At 45.4% G+C, this 22047-nt stretch overlaps 1 protein-coding gene across 2 annotated transcripts in view; it reads right to left on the bottom strand.

Annotated features, from left to right (window-relative positions):
- ARHGEF5 (Rho guanine nucleotide exchange factor 5) overlaps positions 1-8503 on the bottom strand; it is a 44645-nt gene extending 36142 nt beyond the window's left edge. For both annotated transcript variants that reach the window (XR_009819731.1, XM_062007366.1), the window contains exon 1: positions 8408-8503. The gene's annotated coding sequence lies outside the window, so the exon portion shown is untranslated. The remainder of the gene's footprint in view (positions 1-8407) is intronic.
- Positions 8504-22047: the final 13544 nt, after the last annotated feature.

Raw genomic sequence — 22047 nt, 5'->3', positions numbered from 1 at the left:
AGGACAAGTGAGGTCCCATGCTTGCCGGAGGCTGAGGCAGTGGTCCTTGCCTAGGAGGGGCAGTAAAGCATGGGGGGGGTAACAACTCAAGTCCAGTTACTATTTTATGAGCAATGGCTCTGCCTTTCCTTAGTAGCAGATCCCACAGCACTGACAGTTGTTTCTGGCAACGACTCACTGCCATGAGGCTGTTGAAGTGAAAAACAGTGACACTCATCTTGATGTGACAAATCTACTCACCCTTGGCAGCACTTTACACGGGAGGTATGCCACTGATCACGGTAGATTGGATCCCAACAAGCAACCTCATTAAAGAAGAGGCAATTATAGCACATAGCAGGAGATATCAGCATTACTGCTCTTGTTGCACACATGGAAACACCCTGCACTTCAAACTTTTGGCTGTTCCTACTCTACTAGCATTTACCATAATAGCAGGTGATAAAGATGCACCCATAGGACTGCTGTTTCAAGTCCTACCTCTATTAACAGCTACAGTTTATGAACAGTTAAACACAGTTGAGGTCACTTAGAAATTTCAAGCTAGCATGTCCAAAAAGGGTAACGGTTACCATCTCTACACAGGCTGAAAGCAGAACATGCACTTTCAGGTACTAGGAGCTCTCACTGACGTTTCAACTCCCCCTGCAGTAATTCATTAAAAGACAAATCTACTGCAGGTTTAGAGTATAACTATTTTTTTTCCACAGCAATCAAGAACAGTGCCTTCATCCCCAGACCTCATCCTGCAGAATCGCTACTTTCTAATTCCAAAAGTTTGCAGTAGCTCCTGCCCGACTGAGGGTCATCTGCACAACTGAGGTAACACTAACCCCTCCTACCTCACAGATGTACTCTGAGGATTAGTCAGGGAGTGGCTCAGTGCACAGAATATGCAAAGCCCTGTTTTAAACTCCGTATCTGATTGCAATCACAAGCAAAGTCCTTTTAAGCAACCCCTCCACCATCAAAACCATATCAACTGCTCAGTCTGTTCTTTCCTTCTTTTGCCTCCAAGCTCTTCGAGATATAAAACCAGTTAACAAAATATTTATTTTCCTTTTGTGCTGCAGAGATGTTTAGTACAAATATACCCCTTTTTTCACACAAAGTAGCATTCATAATAACTTGTTTCAGCTCATTCTGGACTCACATTACTCTAGTAGCACATTTGTTTGTAGGGATCTTACTACCCAGTCAACAAAAGCCCCCACTCAATAACCTCACACAGGTCAGATACATCTGTCTATTTCTCACTGGGTCCACATTTAGGTGACGAATCCCTTTTTTGCAAGGGTTAGGAAATACAACACTGGATACTTCTTGCTACCTCTAAGCACAAAACTGTATTCCTCTACCAATTCATCCTTTAAAAACAAGTTGATGTTTTCGCACAGGCTTACCTCAGAGGCTCCTTTTTTTTCTTTAAATACATTTTGTTTGCTCTTTTCTATCCTCACAACTAAACTTGGTACAACACCACCTTTTAAATTAACTTTTCAAAGGCAACATTCCAGTGAAACACAATGTATTTCAAGGCAGATTGTCTTCCATACTGTCAGGTCAGTTGCCATTGCACATGCAAGGGAGCACATCTCATTTGTTCTTGTTCTGTTCTTTTTTAAACTTGTTTTGTTATGACTGCCAGGGTGAATCCTTTTTACCCTTTCACACTGAGATGCTGACTTTCATGCCTTTGATATCACTATTATTACACACTCAGTAGCTGAAGAGGTAAAAATGATGCTGCATACAGAAGCAAGGAAAAATGGCTCTGGTATGTCTGGGCAACTCAGCTGTCATGATTTTTCTATACACGCAGACACAATTTTAGACTGCTTTTTACAGCCCTGACCCTCCCTTGTGACTGGTCAGAGTACACACTACAATGACATAACTGGCATGCCTGGCCTTGCTCTTCTACGATAAGGCACATTTCATTGCTCCAGCATACATCCAAATTGCTCATCTTCCTTTCTCTGCACTTCTCTGAAAAGAAACGGTTCGGTCTGCTCATTTTGCAGGGGTGGGTAGATAAAGTGGACCACACAAACAACATCAGAGGAAGCTTGCCTTCCCAGACACCACAGGACTCAGACTGAAACAAGCTGTGTTGACCCTGTACCTACAGGAACATCTTAGAGTTTCCACTTCAGCATCCCCTCACCAAGTGCACCAAGAGAACATCCCCTCTTGCCATTGTTGCCTAGGGAAGAGGAAGAGAGCAAAAGTGCAGTAACGTGCTTCCTGTCCTTCAACACAGCACCAAATGGTGTTAATAAGTTATTGGACAATTTGATGGATGAACCCATCTCTCTCAATCACTTGTGCATTTAGGAAAACATACTGGGATCCATAGTTCAGTATAAAAATAAGAATACTCTCACTTCACCAGTCTCCCCACAGCATCCTCTCTCTGCATCTCAAGGTTAGTCTTGACAAGGTTGTGTGCTCTGTTGCAGCCTTCTCAGTGCTACTGGCACTATCCATCCTGAGTCTCTTCTTGCCTACACCTGAAATGTGCCTTTCCAGGAGAAAACGTCTCTCCGGGAAGGGGCAGAGACGGGAGAGAGAAATGCAGCATTCTAAAACCTCCCCTTAGATCCATCAGCTATATTGTACTCAGACTTGAGCCTGAAACAACTTCATGTGCAAAGCAAGTTACAGAAGAAGGGAAATGCAGAGAAGTAACAAACAATGGGAAGAATTATTTCTGTGCAATGCCAACAATCAGAACTAAACCCTCACTGTTCTAAATATTGCACAGTGAGACACCATCTCTGTCTTGCAGGGTTGGCTGTGTACTTGAAACATCTCTGTCTTAGAAATCCAGCCACAGAGGGGAGATACACGTACACCACACCTCAACTTCACTGCTACGCAACCTGACAGCCCTCAGCTGCAAAAACAGATAGTGATCTTGGTGCACTATAGAAAAGAGATCAACTCAGGTGTTGCAGCTAGATTACATTTCACAGGTCTAAAGTTACCCTTAGATGTCTGTGCTGTAGAATACCTACAGATGCAAATTTCTGCATCTAAAGAGAAGCTGAGGCTTAACCCACACCAAAAGGATTTCACGTTAGAGACTAGACCCACTAAAGACACAGCCACAGCACCAGATCTCCTAGGCACTGGTATGACTACGGCATCCCTCCTTCTACTATGAAATGAAGTATATCAGCAAAGTATACTCTTACTGGTGTACTCTTACAAGCATCTCCTCACAAGACTTCAAGTAAAGACATAAAGGCCCAATTTAGATTTATGCTATCCAAAGCATGTATGTAGGCACTTTCGATCATTACACCTGTAAATTTTTGTGAGTATAAAATGTGCATACCATAAAGCTTACACATAGTTATGTTTTTGCAGCTGCCCAGCCACACTGTGGACAAAGCATCTTCTTGCTGCCCCTCCTCCCACTAGTGGTCCATGTGTTAGTTTAACACCAATCTGGGCATCTATTTCTATTACCAAGTGAATATGCCAGTGTAGCCATTGCAGCCACCTTGAAACACAGTCTTGCACCATACGTCCCCTGATTATCTCTGGGCTTCTGCCATCTGAATGAATCGTGCCCTGACATGACCAGGATCCTAATCCCCTCCCCTCTAGAGGAGTGTATTTTGGATCCGTAAACTCAGCTGTTGGACTTGTTGATGAAGCAGCAGCTCCTCCTCACCTCTCCTCCTCCAGTCACACCCTGTGCAGGGCTGGGTCTGCTTTGCCCATGGGTGGCACACACAAGGGACCATCAAGTTTGTAGTCAGGCACTCCGTCAGCCTGACCCATTTAAGGACTTGCAAAGTTTTCTTTATGATCAGTGGTAGGAACTGCAGTGCTGAATGCACCAGCAAGGCCACAGGCAGTGGACCTCACACACTGAATACCTGCATGTGACTAGATGTTCAACTTGAGACTACAAAGAAGTAGTTTGACATCTGAGTGTCAAACACTTCTACGTGACTTACTGCAAACAGGATATGTTCTCAGGAAGCTCATTTACGGCCAGCTCTGCTTTAATACAGTATTCTGCAAGCAGCCGGTTCACGCATTTCCTCCCACTTCTGTTGACTTCTTGTACACTATCCAATTACCGTTTCTATAGCCACTCCCCACCACCTCTTCTAGCATCAGAACACCCTCTATTTTGTATACATTTACATGTATGTGCCTGTTTACATATGTATATTCATACACAAGTCCTGGTAATCAACTTCCTCCCTTCTAAAGTTTTCTCCACTGTCAAGACCAATAGCCCTTCCCCAGTTCACCTGACCTTGCACTAACTTGTACTAAAGTCATGGCAATTTCTTCTTTGCCTTCACCTAGCTATAACCCAAGTCCCAGACTGTGAGCTCAAAACTCATCTCCGCCACAGGCTCAGTACCATTCCCTGCAGCGTTCAGCATTGCACTTGAAGAAGCAGCATTTAAAGCAAAAGACGGGGAACGAATTTTGTCCCAGCAAACTAATTCCACTGGAAAAACAAGAAAGATGGAGTCACTTGTTAAGGGAAGAGACACAATTAACAAAGATTTCCCAAAAGGGTACTCCACCTCGCTCAGGCACTGCAATCCACTGAGAATCTCACATCTGCAATGCACAAATACATTAGCTTGCAACTTTTCTGCACTGACAAACCTTTCATAGCTATCAGTATGTCACAGTCAAGGCAAAGATCATCTTCTTTCTAGATTAAATGCTCTTTCCCACACAAATCCTAACTCAACACACACTTCTTGACCAAAGACGTAAATACAGCTGACCTAAACCCAGTCTTGTCTAAGCCCAATTCTTCCAAGTCATGCAACAGAGTTAATCTGGGCTACTGAGCAAATCGGGGCAGCTATTCTCACACATCGGCTGCAAAATGAAGGTGAAAAAATATATAATCTTTCATTAAGGTTTAAGATAAGGTGTGCTTGTTACAATTCCCCTATCTCAAGCCTTTTCAGCTTACTGAAAGGAGTCCCATCCTCTGCCCTCCTTTATTCCCACCTCCACACTGCCCTTTCTCTTCTGGTGGTATAAGCATGTGTGTGGTCTCACAACAAACTAGAACACTGAACCAACATGGATGACAACAAGTAGGTACAATGGCTTCTTTCAACAGCAGTGCCAGCTGAGTGGATTTGTGCAACCACAGCCTGTTTATCTAGGTGCAGAAATGTAGGAATTAAATGTACGATTCCCTCTTTCAGCTAGTCTGGCACATATATCAAGCTACTATTGAAAGACATAGTCCCCTTTCCACATGTCTCATGCCCAGGGGTACACTAACCTCCACATCAGATCTAGCACCATCTGGCCACAGAGCAGACTTCCAGATCCAAAGGTAATATTTTTTATTATGGGAAAGGGGTTAATTTTCAGTTGGAGCAGTGATTGAACTAATTTGAGGCCACTTAGTCACTAGTTCCAATACAAAGGAAGTGACAGGAGCTTGCAATCAGGACTCGATGAGAACTGGATCGTTCCTTCAGCAGTGTCCTGTAGTTTTGCTGAATTAACCATTACGTGAAGCCATATTCCTAGCAATGCAAGTTATTCACTGACATTTCTCTGAAAGTCCTCTCTGTGCACAGACACCATGGCTACGCGCACTTAACCGCGGCTCTACATCATACCAGTCACACAGTGACTATAGCTCCACGATTGCCACTTCTCAGAGAGGAGAAGCAAGAGGGTTTTTGCTGGAATGTGTCATCCTGGCAGCAACAAGTTCTGTCATCTGTCATGACAATTTGTAGCAAGACTTTGTGGTTAGGAACCAGGCTGGACAGATAAGAAATGAGGGAGGGTAATCAGCCTTTGGAGTAATTTACCTGGGGAATGAGTGCAGTCTCTCACTTGCTATCTTGAAATCAAGACTGTGTACTTTTCTAATAGAATTTTGGATTTGATGCAGTGATAACCAACGGGGAATGCAAATGCCTGCCAGAGGTCACAATAAGGTATCTGTCGCCAAATAGCTTATACTATGACAATCAACTTTGTGATCACCTCACAGAAGAGGGAAACAATTTCCCCCTGTACAGCCCAACCCCTGAAAACAATGGAGTGCAACTGCACTTGCACCCAAGCCACTTCCAAGTACTTCATTAAAAGATACAACAGGAGTTCAGTGAAGAGTTGCAAAGCCAAAAGGAATTACAAAACTTACTAGGCATGACTACGGAAACAACCTAGCTATGTGTAACTTAGCTAAACAGTAACTAAGCAGCCAACATCAAACTGCAAAGATACCAGATAATAGAAAGCCTACTTACTCTTAGAATCAAGCATTCTTGGAAACAAGTGTCATTCTAATAATGAATTTGAAATCCCTCGCAGGCTGTTTCTTAAATTTTGCCTGGAATAACCATGGAGACAACATAATTTACAACAATAGAAACTAATTAAGCAGCCCACTTACTCTCCTGTGGAATCTGGTTTATGTTTAAAAAAAAACACATAAAAAAAATAAAAACAAAAGAAAAACCCACCAGACAACCCTATGGCAAAGTTTGGCCCTTAACCTCCAGAAGGCACTTTAAACAAGTGAACCATAAGAAAGGATAAGGCTCAATAAACAAAAGCAAGAACATCTATCTAAAGTTAACAGGATGAAACAAGTAAAAAAGTCCCATGAAACAGATTCTTACTAGCAAAATCTTTCAGGATGCACACAAGGTTCCCAGAAGAAGTACTCGTGGCTCACTGTTTGTTCTCCCACTATATTCCTATCCAGCAGGAACAGGGGGCTTCAGTAAAAGCACCAACCGCAAGCCTCTTGTCACTAGCAATTAGATGGTATAATCCCACTCAGATTTATCAAGATCACTAGGCCACTGTAAAGAGAGTACAGTACAAATGCTACCCTCAAACATGAGTTAGCAAAATGAGGTCCTACACAGAAGTCAGCTGAGCTGTTCCAAATATTAACAATAATTGTGAACTGAGAATTCAGATTTGGCACAACTTCATGTCTGATTTACGGATTCGTCCTCATCCAGTTCAGTCACAGTTCTGAAATCTGGGTCATCCATACATTATTCCTCCAAATCAAGCCACCTCCCTCCTGTGTAACCCTTTAAACGACTCTGCTCTTATCCAAGTCATTTGGGTTACAAGAAACTCCAAAACATCACAGAATCAGGTCACAAAATTTTGACAGTACACTGCAGATGTGGCTTGGTCAGAAAGGAACAGGCACACGGCTCAAGGAAAAGCTGACAGCATCTGCATCTAGCAGCTCCATGGCAAAGCCTGTAACAAGTTGACACAAGACACGTTGAGCTCAGATTTCCTTCCCTGATCCTATATTCCCTACCAGGTTTGATCCATGTCTTATCCAATCTCTCAAAATAAATGAAGCATCAAGTGCAAGGATAACATGGGTGCTGGAGGAAGCGTGGGTCACGTCAGAGCCACGAGCTCAAAAGTTCCCCCGGCAGGTTGTTTGGAGCACTGAGGTTGCCATCAGAGCTGCTGCAGTGCCTAGATCTCCGAGGCTGCTGTGGGATGGAAACGGGAAGCAAGCAGCAGGCAGGTATCTTGCCTTTCGTTCGTCTGTCTTCCCTCTGTGACAGGCCATAAAAGTCACGAGGCCCCAGCCAGCAGAGCAAGGAGGAAAACAACAGGGTGTCCAGAGTTCAAGCGCAACCCCGATACTCCCGGGCCCCGGCCCCGGGCAGCCCAGCTCTCGCCGAAAAGCCAGCGAACACCGTGGGATCTCGCTTCTGCGTGGGAGGCACCATTTCTGCGGGAAGAGGCTCTGGCTGCTGGCAGCTGCGCCTGGGACTGGGCCTGTGCTCCGGGCCCTACCTGCTGCCGGCTGCAGGAGGAGGAGCGGAAGGGGGTCGGGATGGGCGCTGCCGGCGGGGCGTAGAGCAGCACCGTCCCGCACAGGCCGCCGCCAACGCTGCGGCCCCCCGGGGCCTGCCCGTGGCCGCCAGAGAGGCGCTCCCTTCGCCGCCCTCTCCGGAGGCAGCGGCCCGCTGGGGCTCACACCGCGCCCCCCCGTGCAAGAGCGGCTCCCTGTGGCTCCGCGTACTGACGGCGGCCCTCCCCGCGCGCCCACACCTGTGCGCCCCGGCCCCGGTCCCGGTCCCGGTCCTGGTCCCGGTTCCGCGGAGGAGCGCAGCAGGCCCACCGTTCCGCCCCGGGAGCGGAGAGCGCTCCCCTTCCCCGGAGATCCCTCCTCCCCGACTCCCTCGGGTCCTAAAATGGTGGAGCCCTCTCCCCCCTCGTCTTCTCCTCACTCTCCGAGCCTGCCCGCCGCCCCGGCCGCGAGAAGCAGCCGCCCCTCCGGCCCGGGCTGCGCGGGGATCCGGCGGCAGGCCCGCGCCTCACCCCGCCTCTCCCAGGGACACGGGCCGGGCCGGGCCGGGCCGCGCCGCCCCCCGCCGGCCGCCCTTACCTGCGCCAGCCTCACATCGCCGGGCCGGGGTCAGCGCTGCCCGCTGCGGCGCCGCTGCCTCGTCCGCCGTCCCCCGCCCTCGGCTGCCGGCCTCCGTCTCTGTCTCCCCGCCGCCCGCGGGGCCGCAGGTATGTCATGAGTTCCGAGGCTCCAGGTGAGCCGGGCACACCTACAGGAAGGCAGGCGGGCCGCCCTGATTGGCGTGCGGGGCGCAACCCGGCCGGCAGCGGGCCGCGCTCCGACAGCGCGGCAAGGAAAGGCAAGGCAAGGCGCAGGGAACGGCAGGGCAGGGCAAGGGACCCTCTGTCCGTCGGAGCGTAAGGTATTTCGCGCTTTTTTTTTGTTTAAATCATTATTTCTTGTTTTTACTTGCAGCATGGGGGAGAATAAGTGCCTCTCTCTCGGATTTTGCGGGGAAAAAGGCACTCGAACACCAGGTTGCTTTGCCTCCGGAGCAAAAGCAGAGCAGATACACCTGACCCGCTGATGCCAGATACCCGAACTGGGCTCGAGAAACAGAGGAGTTTGTTTGTTTTTTTTTTTTTCCTTCACTGCCTGAGTCTCTTGTTTTCTCCTTCCTTAAGGCCACTCCTTAACTTTGCATGCATGAACCCCCTTTGCTTTGTATGTTCTCTGCTCAAAAGACAATCGGGGTTTTAAGGGAAAGCGCCTTAAAAGTGGATGTCAGAAGAATCGTCCTGGCAACATGTGGCAGGATTCTGCCTCTGCAGCAGCAGACCACGGAGGTCCCAAGATTACATCCGAGATTATGAAATGGATTAAACACCTGCTTTCAAAAGGAATTGTGCGCGACGTTGGTAGAAAAACTCTGGAGGTTGTATTAAAAATCTGAATCTATAGCTGCCATTCTCGGGCATCCTGTCTCTCCTGGGTACACGGGTAAATATCCTCATGAGCCCTATCTGCATCAAAGCTTTCTCTGGTTGGTGTGCTCAGCTGTGGACTAAAAATGGACAGCATGTCTATTTCCAATAAGGGGAATTTTGTCCCTCGCTAACAGCTTGATTGTAGCACTAGGGGCAGACAGTCTATAGGGAGATTTCCCACACGTGAGAGAGTGGAAAAGAGCCTGGCAGAGAAGAGGCATAAATAAAGGAAAAGAAGAAAAGGAGAGGACAAATATATCCAAGACAACATGTATTTGGGTGTAGCAGGAAAAAAAGGAAAGCTTGACACATTTGATTGTTGTGATCATGGAAAAAATGGGCAGATTCAGAAGCCTGGGTGTTTTTGTCCCATGACAAAATAAACAGAGTAAGCTGCTTTGTTCTTTCCCACTCCAGTTATATTTTTTGTGACATAGATGCCTGCATTTGCTTAAAGGTGTGCAGGATTTATGTAAGAATGCATTTTACCTAGTGTAGATCTTTGCTCACAAATAATGCAAGGTGAGCAAAGAATTATAGACGTGACTGAGGAATGCATTACCTAGATTATATTTTCTGTCTCTTCAAATTGATATCCAGTGCCATCTGTTCGCTGAGTCTTTTTTTTTTTCCCTAAAAATTTCATGAGGTTTGCAGGTGTATATCTTCCAGGATATGCTCTGAAGAGTTCAGCAAAGGAGAAGGGGGAGCTCATCGCAATTACCAGGCAAATCCTATCCCCCACACTCTGGCAATCCTCAACCTTTCCTTCCCTGTGTGACCCTGCAGGGTCTCCCAGAAAGGAAAATTCGCTGCAGAAGCACCACACTGAAAGCTCTACCCAGCCAGTGGCAGCACTGGATTCATGCTTGCTACTGCTTTCTGATTCAACTTTAGTTCATTTGTGTGGACGAATTGTTTCACCACAGTGGAGCAGCCTCTGCAATTGAGATTCCTATTCCACATCACTGCATTTGCAGTCAACAGAGAGGAAAGGGATGCTTCAAATTCCCACAAGCCAAGAAACTGGGCAAATCAGCTCTGGATCATATCTCTCGGGTTGACGCTCAGACCTCTGGGACATTACATAAATAGGCGATGCCTATTCCTACTGCATTTCATAAATTCCTAGAAGCTATCAGCCTGTTGGGCATCCTGACTGGAAAATGGCACCTCCTTCATCCAGAAAAGGACAACTCATTGTCTAAGAAAAGCTTAACCTTTACCCTTCTCCTTGGCACATCCAGCAGCTGCAGAGGCAGTTTTCTGTTTGCTTTGTGAATCATATCCTTGCTTTTCCTGCCCATTGCACAGAGAATTTGGGTGCCTAACTTTTCCTCATGCACTACATAGGATGCCTAAAAGTCATAATGTGCAGCTCTCAGTATCACAGTATCAGTCTGTGGGCCAAGCTCTCCTTCCCTGAGTGGAAACTGGACCCACGCAAAATTAGTGCAGTCCCATTCAGGTGCTTGTGCCAGTTATATGCAGGAAAGGTCAATGGAGAATAGGAATGCTACAGAATTGCTGAGGCTGGCTGGCACCCCTGGAGATCATCTAGGCCTACCCTCTGGCTCAAAGCAGGGTCAGCTGGAGCAGACTTCCCAGGACCATGTCCAGTTGTGTTTTTACTATGTCCGCAGCTAGAGAGTCAACAATATCTGGTTTAACCACCCTCACAGTAAAATGAAGGTAATTAAAAAACAAAGGGTTTAGAACGTTTGCACATCTGGAGCACTGCACAGTGTGAGCAGGAGAAGTCTGGTGCCATTCTAGGAATACCTCCCTCCTCCTTTAGGAAGGTGAGCTACAGTGAGTCAATGTTTTTCGGACAGAGGATCCCACAGTGCAGGGGACCTCTCTCAGCAAGTCAGGAGCCAACATTAGTGGGAAGTGGGACACAAAGCAGCACAGAGGTGCATGAGGTGGATTCGGCAGCATTGTCTCCTGTCTCAGCCCACCAAACACTGAGCTGCACCAAGTACCCACCGTGTCCCTTTTCCATTCAAGGAAATACTCATACTTCAAAGTGGCCCAGCAGTGCCAAGAGCAGGGTCCTGTGCCCTGATGTTCTTCTACTTCCTGCAGTGCCCTGTACTGTCTGAGCACACTGTGACCTCAGGGGCTTTAGACGCTGTTCTGATACTAACCTCCTATTCAGACAGCCTCCTTGTAAACGTCCCATCTAGCTAAGGTCCTGTGTTGTCCCGTCCTCACGACTCCACAGCAGATATTTATTCTGGGTTTAACTATTATATGCAAAGCATACAGTTGTAAACATAGAAAGCCAGGCAGACTGCAGGACAGAACCTGGCAGTTTTACTAGTCTTAGTTATGCCACTGAGATGTCAGGAAGTGTCTTAAAATCATCTGCTTGGGCCCTCACTCCTTGGAAAATCAAATTACTTCCCTGAGCATGTTTAGCAGCTATACCTTCCTCCAAGCAGATGTAAATTTGTGTATATGACAAGAAAAACCCACATATGAATGGAAAGAAACAGAACAGTGAGCTTGGAAACTGAATCAAAGTAAGTTTATGCAAGCAGCAAGTAAAACACGTGTCCCCAGTGAGTCAGGTCCTGGCTGCTTCCTTCATTTCCTCCAAGGCTTGCTGTGAACATCCAGAGCTAACAGTCCTGAAATTCAGTCATCTCCTTCCCTGCCTCATATTTGCAACTTGCTCTCAGCAGCCAGCAGACTCCCAGCATCCAGCACTGGCCCCTCTCCAGCACACCAAGAGAAGGGCAGATTCTCCCAGACCTCACCTCAGCTTTGCGACCACAGGTCCCATGCCCCTATCGGGATTTGTAGGTGCTAGCACTTTGTTGATGACATACTGTGGTCAAAGCAACCTGTCTCCCGCTCACCAATAGTATTTGGCAACTCAGTGACTGAGTTTTCAATGAAATAGTAGTAAGCTTTTACAATTTTAAGAAAAGCTTCCACAACCAAAATCGCAAAAATTATATTTGCTATACCTAATGCAATGAGATATCACATTTAGTCCTATTGAGTATATGGTTTTCCAAGCCCTGTTCCCACCCAATTAATATAATGACATCTATATGGAAACATCCCTTCAGCTAAATAACATGAGCTTGAGATATAATTTTTTTTTTTTTTCCCCAACATGTAAACCTTGAACTAGCACAGGGAAAAGATAGTTTATGACCAAGAACAGCAATGAGGGCATTCCTTGGTACTCTACATTGAATGTTGGTATAGGCACCTTTCACTGAGTAAGACTATTGCAGTAATTTCTGGCCTGTTGTCCAGACACACCAGGAGGTCCATTGGTTACCTAAAGAGGATCCATAAAAGGTAAACAGAAATTAAAAGGCATTGTCTGTAAACCAGGATCCTAAAAACCAAAAACATGTTAAAAAATTGTGTTACATGTTCTTATTATGCCTGCAAAAGGACAATACATTATAGAGAAGAAACATTTGTACTGGGGAATGAGCAGTCAAACAAGGAGAAAGATAGAAAAGCTTTTAGCAGGCCTTGCCTTGCCTCTACTCCATTATCAAAAGCATTAGTTCCTGATAATCCAGAGTGTACAAAGTTTGCCTTGCTATCCAGAAATACCACAAGCAAATTTTGGAAAATCTTGCTGCAAGCTAGTTATGCAAACATTTCCAAACAGCTGTTCTTTTACACCAATTGGCAGAGGCAATTGCTAGCTCAGTTACAATGTTAAGGAAGTCCTCATGCTTACGCTTTCTCCCCACTGAGATGCTACAGGCAAAGGACATTCCGGTTATTGCATATTCCTGGCAGGTGCCTCTCACGAACTGAAATCCTCTGTTGCAGCTCCCAGGGAGGCTTTAGGAGGCAGCTCTCCGTTTCCTGCAGCATGCTCAATGTCTGTGTTTGTGATTATGAACACTGCAAGACAAATGCAAAAAGCTATTATATCCCCAGATCCTTTGGTGATCTCAGATACACACGGCCTTCAAAGATCTGTGAGAACAGCTGAGAACATTGCAGTCTGCAGTGCAAGGGAGCAGCAGCTTCCTGAGGATACTGCAAGTCTGGTCCAGGCAATGAGGCTGCTGTGATGCTTCTGCAGCTGTCTGATTGAGATTCAGTTCTTAAAAGCCCCATCTTCTGTGTCACATACCTTGAACAGGAGTCTGATTTGCTAACAGCTTTGCTCTTATGTGCTTGTTTTCTCTCAGGGCTCCATACAATGCTTAGGCCTTGTGGCTATAATCCATAGCCTCGATACTTTAAAGCTATCATTTCCTCTCTTTACTCCTGCAGGACTCTTGAGCCTGCAGATGTTTAAGAGTTGAGTTCTCCCTGCAGGCTAGTGGGTTGAATGACCTGTGAACTTGGCCTCTTGGGATGGAGGAAGGCAGTGGAGATCAGCGTCAGCAAACAGGCAAAATGGAATTTGCCACTGTCATGTCCAGCTGTCCTTCCTTCGTGTTAACAGCAGAGGGGCAGGGAAGGCAGATGCACAGAAGATAGCTGCTTGAATTAAGCCAATAAATCCTTGTGCAAACCTGAGTTGGAGCCTTAAATGCTGTGTCTTGATGCAGTAAATTATTTCCCAGCCCACTCCATACACGTGTCTTTCTTTCACATACACATGCAGGTAATTACTGGAGTCCCCAACAGCTTTGCCCTTCACCTGGACCTCACACTGATGTTTCACCTCCTTCTTTAGGTATGATAAAAGGCCTAAATAGAGAGATCCTTTCTCTTCCCCAGTGTTCTTTGAGAAGGCCATGAGAAGGCTATTGTGACTCTTAAAATACTTCTTAAAATACTTCTACCCCAATGCAAAAATCTTCTTCTGTACGTTTCTCATATATATATGGGCATTCCTAGCAATAACTTGTTAGATGTGTGTTAGGTATATATATATTTGACACTCAAAGTCCTTTGTAGAAAGGATGCTGACATTTTGCTACCAGAACTAGGAAGTTTCATTCCTCTTTTGTGCTCTCTTCTGATTCAGGTAAGCCAGTTGTCATGTGGCTGTTTCTTCAGGCTTTCTGCTCAACTGCAATATGTAGAAATAAATTACTGTAAGGGAAAGGTGAAATACAAAGTCACACCACTGAAAGCAATCTTATTCTAGACCAGAGCTGGTCAAACAGTGAGATATAGTTAGGACATCATCAAAATTCAGCATGGAGAGCAAAAAAGATGCATGGGGCCTGCCAAATAGTCCTCTGGTTCAAGCTGAAGGATCTTTCTGTGTAGGAACCAGACATAGGAAGCGCTACACATGCACCTGTGACACATTTTTGACATTTTGACCCATGCCAGCAGTTGCACAACAGCTGGGAGGATGACATTTGGAAGCCTTCCCCTGTGCTCAAAGCAGCAGCACTGCCTCTGCCTCTCTTGAAAACCACTGTGTTAGGAAGCTGCTTCTTCCTAGCTGAGATCCTGGTCCAGTGATGTCCATCTAAGTGTTGTTGCTTGTGGTGTAGGTCAGTAGTAATGACTCAGACCAGCCCTTCACTTTCTTTCCTCTTGTTGACTAGACACAAAGTCCAACCCACAAACAAATTAATCTGTCCTGTGCACTAATAAAGATGATTCCCTGTTAATTAACAAATTGCACACAAAAGTCTGTGGCTTGTATTAGGAGATTCTTGAATGGCTATGAAATAAAACACTTAAAAGTTCAGAAATTCAGAATTCTCACTGTGACCTGGATGTAGGGTTTTGGGAGGTGGTTTTGTTTTGGCTGTGTTGGGGTTTTTTCTTTGGTGTCTGTAATAAAATGTAACAGTGTAACTCTTACTGAGATAAACACAGCAATTTTTCATAAGCTTAGTTTTTGCAGAGTAAGACAAGCAAAGGTGAAATGTGCATCCCTCCATGTTTAATGTCTGTGCATGAGAGAATGCTGGAGGTGGAGATCTCCATCCTCTGTATGTAATAACGTAGTGCCCTCTGTTGGGAAGCTGCTCCTGATGCCATTTCCTGGCTCTACCCAGGTCAGGTAAAACACACACAAATACCATACTGTCCTACACATTGGTGAAGCCTGTGTAGTGTCACACCAACAGGTTTAAATTCAGCTTCCCTTTTCCTCCCTCTGGTATTTTTTGTTAGGCTCTGGCAAGCAGTTGCACTAGGCTATTACCGAGGCTTTCTGTGAGAGTGTTGAAGAAAGATCTGATTTACTATTGTTTCAGCTTTTTAAAAATAAAATCTCCCCAATTTTAGCCACAGAAGGAAATGAGATCCCCTTGTTCCGCTCATGGCACATGAGTCGAGCTGGCTCGTATCAGCAGGGAGACGTGTGGGGCTGCAAACTGTCTACTTACTCTGAATCTGTGGATGGTGGAGAGCAGTTTTAGCTCAAAAAAGCAGTTCCTAGTCTTTGCCCTCACAAAAGGGGTTGTTGGGCACAAGAAGGAAATCCTATTGCCTGGGATACCTTGTTCTTTAGTGCAAGTTACTTCTGTCATTCCTGACATCAACAGGATAAACCCTTCTCCTCAGGGCTTTTCCTGATCCCTCTTCTCCTCCTACCCAGCAGAAGCAGGATCAGTCCTTTATCTCCCATCCCTGCCATCATCAACATCCAATCCTAATGCTCCCTTTGCTCAAATAAATGCAATGAGGTTAATGCTATGATTATCCAAAATGTTGGCCCAGGATGTTGTAAATTGACAGAGTGTACCTGGAGAGCACAGCCCTGGTCACAGATAGCTTCTGTTGTCCAAACCCCTTACTCTAACCCAATTTCCACTTAGTTTCTGATTCTTAATATCAGTGACCTTGTTAGGCCTTGAAAATACGTTTTCTTTTCTGTCCCATGGTAGCACAAGACCAAAACCCAGCTAGGCTACGCATGGTGGCTTTCCTGAAGGCCCTAAACTTAACATTAATCCATTAATGGCCCACAAATTTCATAACAGAAAAGTGAGCAACATGTTCCTGAAATCACTTTCACAATGTTGCCCACTTTTCTACCAGGAGAGGATTCCCCATGCCTCTCACTCCTCTCAGTTATGGAAAATTAGACCTTTCCCACATGATGGGTTGTAAATGTGGATGTGAGCTTGCAGAGAAATACGGCCATCCATAAAGGAGTGGGGAAGTATTGTCTGGAGCTGTGATGCTATTGTTGGAAGGGCAGACTGAAGCTGGATTGTTTCATGTAAGCAAAGGCACATTTTTCATGAAGTAAGCTTTTGTCCTTTACATACAAAAGCACCTTTTTGTGATTGACATTGTGTGTTATTTTTAGTCTTTGCATTTAATTAAGAAGAATGGCACAAGAATAATACTGAAAGTAAAACATAAAGGAGGAATGACCCTATAAAAATAGTGGAGCTTCTAGCTTAGAGAAAAAAACTTGCTATATTACACTGGAGAATTAGATTGTAAACTGGTTGAAGTAGGGACCATATCCTTGTCTCTGTGCTCACAGAGAGTCTCTTCATCTCTTCTGAAATTTTAATGTCTCACATTTTGGGGACAGATGAGTTGCAATCCCCAAAGCATCTGAGAGAATAAAGAAACAAAGACCAAAGAGTTAAAAGTTAGCTTGTCACAACTATAAATCAGTGGACCTTAAACTCATGAACAAGCAGAGTCTGACAGAAGCAGTAAAGGTTGAGGGCAGCCTTGGCTGCAGCAACCATGAGATGGTAGAGCTCAGGGTCTTGTGGAGTAGGAACAGGATACCAAGGAGGATCACAACCCTGGACTTTAACAGGGCCAACTTTGGCCTTTTCAAGCATTTGCTAGGGGATATCTCATGGGATAGGGTACTAGAAGGTAAAGGAGCCTAAGATAGTTGGTGTAGAGCATCCCAGTGGGTAGGGAATCAAGAAAGGGAGGCAGAAGACCCGCATGGTTAAACAGGGAACTGTTGGGCAAACTTGAGTGGAAGAAGAGAGTCATGGAAGGAAGGGACCTGGGGGTCCTGGTGGACAGCAGGATGAGCATGAGCCAGCAGTGTGCCCTTGTGGTAAAGAAGGCCAATGGCATCCTGGGGTGTATTAGAAGGGCTGTGGGCAGTAGGTCAAGAGAGGTTCTCCTCCCCTTCTACTCTGCTCTTGTGAGACCACATCTGGAAAATTGTGTCCAGTTCTGGGCCTCTCAGTTCAAGAAGGACAGGGAGCTGCTGGAGAGAGTTCAGCGCAGGGCCACCAAGATGATGAAGGGAGTGGAGTATCTCCCTTATGATGAAAGGCTGAGGGAGCTAGGACTTTTAACTTGGAGGAGACTGAGGGATGACCTCATTCATGTTTACAAATCCTAAAGGGCGAGAGTTGGAAGGATGGAACCAGACTGTTCTCAGTGATGTCCAATGATAGGACAAGGGGTAATGGGTATAAACTGGAGCATAAGAGGTTCCAAAGAAACATAAGGAAAAACTTCACTGTGAGGGTGACGGAGCACTGGAACAGGCTGCCCAGAGTTGTGGAGTCTTCTTCTCTGGAGACATTCAAAACCCTCCTGGATGTGTTCCTGTGTGACCCACTCTAGGTGATCCTGCTCTGGCAGGGGAGGTTGGACTAGATGGTCTTTTGAGGTCCCTTTCAAAACTTAAGATTCTGTGATTCTGTGATCTGATGTCTGACTTCTGTCAAGGGACAGAAGGTGAGGGAAACAAACCCTGTGTAGTCTAAGATATAAAGTACTTACAGGCTACAGTGAATAATGAAGTGCAAATAATGATGCATAACAGCTCTAGAATACGTTACACTGTGCTTTCTCAGGACAGAGCAAGGATAAAGTCCTTTCTCTTTTGGGCAGGTGCTTGAGGTAGCCAATTCAATTACCAACCCAGCACTCAAATAGCTCTTAACACCCCAAGCACGCAGTTTGTCTTCCTGCTGACTCCACTCACCCTGCTCCTTTTTCTCCCTCTTTCTTTCTCACTACTTCAATGGTCTCCTTTCTCTGGACCCCTCCTCCCTCATTAGTGATTCTCATACAACCAACGTGACTTTCCAAGGCCTATCATCTTAGCAGGGTATTTGCATCCAACCACTGTTACTCCAGTGCACTGGAGCATTGTCAGTTGTTCTCCGTAGTATTTGGGGTTGTTTCTCATATTCCCTGCAAGACTCTCAACAGCTGTTGAGATATTTTCACCTTTATCCCATTTCTGGTGCAGGAGGCAACACCTACCCTGCAGGACTCAGAGATATGCTATCCCTGAAGTTCAGAGGTTTCAGAGTTGTCTCTGAGTAGGCCTGTCTTGTCCTGAATGGAATTATGAGTTGGAATACTTCGAGACTGTTTCAGAATCAGCTTGAGTCTGGAAGCACATGCTGAAGAGCCCAAGGTAGTGTGCCCTGATGGAGTCAGAGTTTGGGGGAACTGCAGAGGCAACTGAATGGCTGACCACAGAGTCAGATTAGATCCAGCAAGACTTTCAGGCTGTGGCTCAGCATTGTCACTATTGACTCTGTGCAGGTCCTGAGGGTAGAGGCTTGCAGTACAACCTCCACCACACTCCCCAAAATTTTCATCTCCCAGAAAATTTTTTACCAAACAGATGTGAGCTATGTGTGTTTTCCACATAGCGCTATGTCTGAGCTCACAGGTTATGTGGATATCAAAGCACTGGTGAGATATCTTGCCAAATCCCCCAGATCACTGTGAGCCAGAATCACTAAGATCTACCAAACTCATTTAATCATTCCAGTGTCACTGGAGCATATTTCCCAGCAGAGGAAATGGTTTGGTAGTGTCAAGGCAGTTTACACTTTTCTGCATGGGATGGACTGAGGAACACCTCCTTGTATTGTCCAGGAACTGCCAGCAAGCTGCCCAGTCAGCACATAGGCCTAACTAGCTGTGCCATCAGCATTAGCTGCTTGACTGGCTGAGCTTATGGGAGTTATTGGTAGTGGAACCATTTCACAGTGAAAGGCTAGACTGAACTCAGCATCTAATTAGATAATTAACGTTAGAGACTCGTGCAACATCTCAAGAAAACCTCCTTAATTCTGTGTCCTTTAGATAATGGAGTTAAGATGTCCTGATGGACTTAACATCTCCATATAGACTGGGAAGGTCTGCATGACTCAGTATATATATTGCGAGTATTCTGCTCTACAGTGAGCCCCAAAAGAACCATACAATCTGTTTTGTTTTGTTTTGTTTTTTTTTTATCCAGTGTCTGAGGTATCCTATAGCCTTATAACCTCAAATGGTGGACAGATTATCTTCCTGTGAGACTGGCTCAGCCTGCAGGCATTACAATAGGAACAAAAGTGCCTCAAAGAACATAGAAGTGTTCAACACTTCTCTGCAGGATGCAGCCCCGCAGGTCGCTATGTGGGAGCAGCAGATAACACAGGAGAAAGGTTGGTGGCAGGAAGGAGGTCGAATGAGATAACTTGTATGACAGAAATAACACTAAAACATCTTGCCAACATTTACCTGCTCAGGAACTGTAAGGCAGTTTCTTTGAGAGGAAAAATAAAAAGTTGCTATCCAAATGATATTTTGAATTTAAATGCTTGCCTTTGTAGGAGTAAAATTGGGATTTGTAAAAATATAATAGTTTTTTATCCAAATGCTAAACTTTTTATTACCCATACATTCAATGACTCATATGATATGTATGGATTTTTGAAGTTTTATTTTTGAAAGGATTAGATGGGCTTTCACTTTCCAAAGGCTGTGAAATAGCATGTCAGGCCATCATCCACTGAGAGAGCATTGACAATGTTTGCATAACCTCTCATAGCTTCCAGTGAAGTGGGTTTCACAACCTCTCTAGGTAATCTATTCGGGTGCTGCCTTACCCAGAGAAAATTTTTGAAACATCTGTCCTTTTTCTGTTTTCTTTTCATCTTTTCAGTCCTAAAAATTAAGCCAACTAGATCTTACGTTTTTCCTTCCAGCAATGTAATCACTGGTTCCCTCAATAACAAACTCTCATGCACTGCAACTCTAGACTAAACAAACTGAGTTCCCTCACTTGCCCCTAGAGACTGTTTTCCAAACCTCTTATCGCTGCAGATGTACTCCCTGCCTGGACCAGCCAGGCTATGTGCTGTTCCCCTGTATGATTTCAGTGGTAGCTTCTGACCCCCCTCCCTCCCCACTCTGCAGCCCTCGTGCTCCAGGCCTGGCAGCCCTTCAGGCCCCATCAGCATAGGCTTTCCAGCCATGGGAGTTGGCAGGAGTAGCTGCTGGGGCCAAGTGAGGGTGCTGCATGGGTGTGGGGCCTGGTGCTGGGAGTGCAGGTGCCAGGCCCCCGGGCCCTGCACAGCGCAGGAACCGGCATGTGCAGTTCATTCTTCTTACCTCCCAGGAAACCAGCATCTGTGCTGTCTGGGGTTTGTCCTGAATTCCCAGGTTCAGAAAAAATCACCATCTCTCTCCTCAGTTGCTCTCAGATCATAGGGTCAAACAGAATAGTTTGGGTCGGTAGGGACCTTAAAGATCACTTAGTCCACTCACAGTCCTTCCACTATGGGCAGGGACACCTGCCATGAGATCAGGTTGCTTCAAAGACCCATCCATCCTGACTTTGAACACTTTCAATGATGAGGCATTCACAAGTTCTCTAGATAACCTATTCCAGTGTCTCACCATCCTTATAATAAAAACTATATCGCTTATATCCAATCTAAACTTACCTTCTTTCAGTTTAAAGCTCTTGCTTCTTGTCCTGTCACTACAGGCCCTGGCAAAAAGTTTCTCTCCATCTCCCTTACAATCCTCCTCTACATACTGAAAGGTCACAGTAAGGCTTCCTTTGTAGGAGAAGTTAATTTCTGATTAATTTCTGGTAACCTGCTTTGGAAATTCTCTTAGGAGAGGTCCCAACATTCTATGGGATCCAAGCATTTCAGGAACTCCTACAGAGGAAAGGCTACCAAAAAACAGATGTAAGTCCCCTCCATAATTTAAGGAACACCAGCTTCCAAACTCAATTGGAGTTATCTAGCCCCACCTTTGGCTCTTGGCAGTCCTTGTGTCTCATACATCTGTGGGCAGCAATGGAAATCCTGGTCATGTGCAGTGTTACAGAATCAAATCCTTACAGCCTAAAGACTCCAAACAGTATATAATTAGCTCATTATTGCCAATATTTCCATTAATACTTTATTATAAAATTGACACACTGCTGTTGGGTCTTTCAGTCTGCAGAGAAGCAGCTTATTAGCACTACCTCTACCCAGCAGCCCTTTGCTTCCAAATCATCCTTATGACCCTCTCATGTTCTCAACAGATTCAATGTCCCTAAACCAAATATTTTGACCTGCTGGTTGGACAAGATATTACATAAACTGCCAAACAACATGGATTGTTGTCGGTCTCTCCCTACTGATTCTCTCATGGAGGTGCCAGGAAGCGCTCTCTGCTGTACCAAGCTGCTGATCTCTGGCTATAGGAGCATGCTCCTCTTTGATTCCTCTACAGGCATGCTGAATTTGATTGAAAGGACTCAGCTGGTTCCTAAGTAAGTAATGAAGGAGTGACAGTGTGATAAAAAGGGCTTTGTTTCCTTGAGAAAATGCAGAAAAAAATCTCCATGTCAAAACTATATCATGAACCTGATCCCCAAATCTGAAAATACATATTTTAGCAAAGATCAAATAGAACTGTCTTCTGATTTTGAAACTTCTGTCTCATTCTGAATATAAGTGGAGAGAAAATTTAGGATGATCAGACTGACTGTGTGCTTCACAGGGAAGAGGGGGCAGGAATACACTTTTTAATTCTCTTTTCCCACTTCATCCAAAACCTTTCAGTTCTTGAAGGGAGAGGTGGGATAGAAGATCTCTGCTGACCTTCTCC

This window comes from Colius striatus, chromosome 1 (genome assembly GCF_028858725.1).
Source record: "Colius striatus isolate bColStr4 chromosome 1, bColStr4.1.hap1, whole genome shotgun sequence".
Lineage (NCBI taxonomy): Eukaryota > Metazoa > Chordata > Aves > Coliiformes > Coliidae > Colius > Colius striatus.
This window is presented reverse-complemented; position numbering and strand designations above follow the sequence as displayed.